The sequence below is a fragment of the Hylobates moloch genome, unplaced genomic scaffold (assembly GCF_009828535.3).
Source record: "Hylobates moloch isolate HMO894 unplaced genomic scaffold, HMol_V3 SCAFFOLD_6, whole genome shotgun sequence".
Classification (NCBI taxonomy): domain Eukaryota; kingdom Metazoa; phylum Chordata; class Mammalia; order Primates; family Hylobatidae; genus Hylobates; species Hylobates moloch.
The window spans coordinates 87030039-87035296 of NW_026652281.1; the positions used below are offsets into that span (position 1 = coordinate 87030039).

At 44.3% G+C, this 5258-nt stretch overlaps 1 pseudogene; it reads left to right on the plus strand.

The window, feature by feature from the left end:
• The first annotated feature begins 206 nt into the window (after positions 1–206).
• On the plus strand, positions 207–1511 carry LOC116470426 (regulation of nuclear pre-mRNA domain-containing protein 1A-like; annotated as a pseudogene).
• The last annotated feature ends 3747 nt before the right edge of the window (positions 1512–5258 follow it).

Sequence of the window (5258 nt, forward strand, 5' to 3'; positions counted from 1 at the left end):
ACAACCACTTAAGGTGTGTCACTTTCCAAAGTTCGGATGAGTTAGATGGGATTTAGGGTAATATGTATTAGGATTAAATCCTACCAAGCAGGGTGGTAGTGAGGGTGTGGAAAGGGTGAGGTGAGGGGGCAAGGCTGCGAGAGGGGGACTTAACTCTCCTCCCATCACCCCACAGTGTGGGATGGCATGAATGTGGGGTGAAAGGGATGTCGGTCTTCTCTGAGGCGGCGCTGGAGAAGGAGCTGTCAGGGTTGAGCAACTCGCAGCAGAGCATGCAGACCTGGTCCCTGTGGCTCATTCACCACAGCAAGAAGCACCCGGGCCCATGGTCACCGCGTGGTAGCTGGAGTTGCAGAGAGCAAAGCCAAACAGGAAGCTTAGTTTTCTTACCTTGCCAGTGAGACCACCTGGGCAACATGGTGAAACCTTGTCTCTACTAAAATACAAAGCAAAAGGAAGGGGCCAGAGCTTACAAAAGATTTGCACTGGTTATAGTGGAGGCTTTTAAGCATGTTTCAAGTGAAACTGATGAGAGTTGTAAGAAGCACAGAAGCACATTGGAAGAGTGTTGTCTATTTGGGAAGAAAGGTCTGTTTATGCAAATGATGTATTTAGAGGCAGGCGTGGTGGCTCACACCTATAATCTCAGCACCTTGGGAGGCCAAAGTGGGAGGATCACTCAAGCTCAGAAATTTGAGACCAGCTGGGGCAACATGGCTAGACTCCATCTCTAAAAAAAAAAAAATCAGCTGGGCATGGTGGTGTGCTCCAGTGGTCTCAGCTACTCAGGAGGCTGAGGTGGGAGGATCACTTCCGCCCAGGAGGTTGAGGCTTTAGTGAGCCACGATCACACCACTGTACTCCAGCCTGGGCAACAGAGCAAGACCCTGTCTCAAAAAAACCACAAACAAGCAAACAAACAAGAAACAATGAAACAATGTATTACAGCAACTTAAGCTCTGTGTGGTGATAAGAAGCCTAGGAAGCAAATTTATAAACAGATAAAGATGAATGAAAATAAAAACTGTCCCTCTCTGGGATCTGCAAATGAGCCACCATCACAGACTCTAAATCTCATGACAGCATTACAAAATCTAGAAAATGCAGCCTTGGGTGATGCAGCAGTTCACTAGAGGATCGCTTTTTTGTCTGCTGTAGACCAAGAAGTATCTCTACTAGATAAAATAGCAGATAAAGAACCCGGAGAAAGGCTTTCTAAAATGATGGATGCGTGTATATTGCCGGCAGATTACAATGGCAGAATGGCAGCAGAAATAGATGAGAGGAAGCAACTCACTCGAATGTTAGCAGATTTTCTTCATTGTCCAATGGAAGCCCTTGCAGAGAAAGCATAAATTGGAAGAATACAAGTGCAAGTGAGCCAGAGTTTCCCTGGTGTGCAAAGAATTCAGGTTCCCGATCCAGAGCCTGTCAGACTAATCTTGATTACCCAATGTCACTGGCAGCCACATGCACCTGCCCTTTGCAGGGACATCTACAGTGAAGATTAATGGACCAGCCTCTTTCCCGGTCCCAAGACTGCAAGAGGTGGAGACAGGTGGATAGTCCTGTAGTGGTACTTTTGCATATTTTTGAGAGAGAAACACTAGCAAAATAAATGACAATTAGTAAAAATGTTTATTTTTTTTTTTTGAGACGGAGTCTTGCTCTGTCGCCCAGGCTGGAGTGCAGTGGCGCGATCTCGGCTCACTGCAAGCTCCGCCTCCCGGGTTCACGCCATTCTCCTGCCTCAGCCTCTCCGAGTAGCTGGGACTACAGGCGCCCGCCACCACGCCCGGCTAATTTTTTGTATTTTTAGTAGAGACGGGGTTTCACTGTGGTCTCGATCTCCTGACCTCGTGATCCGCCCGCCTCGGCCTCCCAAAGTGCTGGGATTACAAGCGTGAGCCACCGCGCCCAGCCGTAAAAATGTTTATAATGTTAGTTTGTTTACTATTTTCTTGGTAAGTTAGCATGAATTCGTTTTGGGGTGGTGGGGTTTTGAGACAGTGTCTTGTTCTGTCATCCAGGCTGGAGTACAGTGACATGCACCTGACCTATGACTTTGTTTAAACAAAGTGATGAGCTGGGCCTGTAGTCCCAGAACTTTGAGAGGCCGAAGTGGGCAGATCACTTGTGGTCAGGAATTAAGGACCAGCCTGGGCAACATGGCAAAACACCATCTCTACTAAAAATACAAAAATTTGCTGGGCATGGTGGCACATGCCTGTAGTCCCAGCTACTTGGGACGCTGAGGAAGGAGAATCGCTTGAACCCAGGAGGTGGAGGTTGCAGTGAGCCGAGATGCATGCGCCACTGCACTCTAGCCTGGGCAACAGAGTGAGACTCGGCCAAAAAAAAAAAAAAAAAAAAAAGATGATCTCTGTGTATTAATAAGCTCAAAAATAGTGATTATTTTCCAAGGGTCTTTTGGTATTTTTTTTTTTTTAATCCAGGGCCTTGTGAGAAATCTCATGTTTCTGTTTCTTCATATATTTTCAATTGTTTTTCTTTATTTTCTTCAGTGTCTAATCACTGTATACCATGTAATTCCTAAAGGAGAAGAATCAATCAGAGTTGGTTGAGACTTTATTTTGGTATAGTTAGGACTGGATTGTAGATGATATTAAATGTCCCAACATAATATTATGTTGGAACAAAGATTATCCCCCTTTTCCCCAAACAAAATAGGGATTCTGTCTCCATGCCTTTGATTCCATATTCCCTAGAGACTGGTCATTTAACATTAAACATGGAGGTCATTAGCCGGGCGTGGCGGCACGTACCTGTAGTCCCAGCTACTCGGGAGTCTGAGGCAAGAGAATCGCTTGACCCCAGGAGACAAAGGTTGCAGTGAGCCAAGATCCTGCCACTGCACTCCTAACCTGGGCGACAGAGGGAGACCCTGTCTCAAAAAAAATAAAAAATAAAAAAATAACTCCGGCCGGGCGCGGTGGCTCACGCTTGTAATCCCAGCACTTTGGGAGGCCGAGGCGGGCTGATCACGAGGTAAGGAGATCGAGACCACGGTGAAACCCCGTCTCTACTAAAAATACAAAAAATTAGCCGGGCGTGGTGGCGGGCGCCTGTAGTCCCAGCTACTCAGAGAGGCTGAGGCAGGAGAATGGCGTGAACCCAGGAGGCCGAGCTTGCAGTGAGCCGAGATCGCGCCACTGCACTCCAGCCTGGGTGACAGAGCAAGACTCCGTCTCAAACAAAAAATAAATAAATAAATAAATAAATAAATAAAAATAAAAAAATAACTCCTACCAAGTAGGTGTGACTTGTTGCTGTTGAAACCTAGGTGGTTTTTGATTTTGTTTGTTTGTTTGCTTTTCAGTGTTCATCTTGGCTAAACAGCCAACAAAGCAGGCAATAGATTTCAAAGGTAAAGACGTAAATATTCTACAACACAAAATTGATCTGGCTCAAGCAATGCTATTGGCTTTGTCCAAAAAAAAAAAAAAACACCTTTTACTTTCATATTTTTATTTTTACTTTTTAGAGATGGAATTTCTGTTGCCCAGGTTGGAGTGCAGTGGCACAATCATAGCTCTCTGCAGCCTTGAAATCCTGGGTTCAAGTGATCCTCCTGCCTCAGCCTCCTGAGTACTTGGGACTACAAGTATGTGCCACCACACTGGCTTTTTTTTTTTTTTTTTTTTTTTTTTTTTGCATAGAGACAGGGTCTTGTCATGTAACCCAGGCTGCTCTCAAACTCTTGGCTTCAAATGACCCTTCCACCTTGGCACTCAAAGTACTGGGATTACAGGCATGAGCCACCACACCTGGCCAAAAAATCTTTTTAAATATTAGTTCTCTATTTGAAAAAATTTTTAACCTCTTAGTACAAAATAAATAATTGAAAGGATATATCAGCAATTGGTTTATTTTTGCCCCTTTTGCTATTGGTTAAATAATTGAAATGAAAATTGTAAGTCTGAATGTTTTATAGAGAGGTTATCTATTTCCTTTTCTTTTTCTTCTTCTTTTTTTTTTTTATTTTGAGACGGAGTCTCGCACTGTTGCCCGGGCTGGAGTGCAATGGCGCAATCTTGGCTCACTGCAACCTCCACCTCCCCGGTTCACGCAATTCTCCTGCCTCAGCCCCCTGAGTAGCTGGGATTACAGGTACACACCACCACACTCGGCTAATTTTTTGTATTTTTAGAAAAGACAAGGTTTCACTATGTTGGCCAGACTGGTCTCCAACTCCTGACCTTGTGATCGGCCTGCCTCAGCCTCCCAAAGTGCTAGGATTACAGATGTGAGCCACCGCGCCCAGCCAAGGTTATCTATTTCTTTTGCAAGTATAATGTGGCATCAACAGACATGATTCTTTACAGTTTACCTAACTTTGCATGTTTTATCACATTTGACACAGATTCCCTAAGTAATCAATTGTAAACATTTTATTTATTTATTTGAGATACATAAAACAAGCCATCTGTTACTTTTTTTTTTTTTAGATAGAGTCTTACTCTGTCGCCCAGGCTGGAGTGCAGTGGCATGATCTCAGCTCGCTGCAACCTCTGCCTCCTGGGATCAAGTGATTCACCTGCCTCAGCCTCCTAAGTAGCTAGGATTACAGGCGCTCAATACCACACCCGGCTAATTTTTTTGTATTTTTAGTAGAGATGGAGTTTCACCATGTTGGTCAGGCTAGTCTCAAACTCCTGACCTCAAATGATCTACCCACCTTGGCCTCCCAAAGTGCTGGGATTACAGGTATGAGCCACCACGCCCAGTCACTCCATCAGTTACTTTTAAAAAATCCTTACTTCCAGGCTGGGTGTGGTGGTTCACGCCTGTAATCCCAGCACTTTAGGAGGCCAAGGTGGAAGGATCACTTGAGCCCAGGAGTTTGAGACCAGCCTGAGCAACACGGCAACACCCTGTCTATCAAAAATGCAAAAATTAGCCAGGCATGGTGGTGCACACCTGTAGTTCCAGCTACTCAGGAGGGCTAAGGTGGAAGAATGGTTTCTGTCTGGGAGGTGGAAGCTGCAGTGAGCTGAGATCATGCCTTGCACTCCAGCCTGGGCAACAGAGTCAGACCCTGTCTCAAAAATATTAATTAAAAAGAAAAAACAAAAATAAAAATTTCTTACCTCCATTGTTACTTGAAAATTTGATAAATCCTGATTTTTGATGTAGCATGGAAGGTAACACAAAAACAAAAATACAATCACTAATAGTAATAGTTACTTATTTAAAAATTGAAGTGATATTAGCCCATTGATCAGTTAAAAACAAAT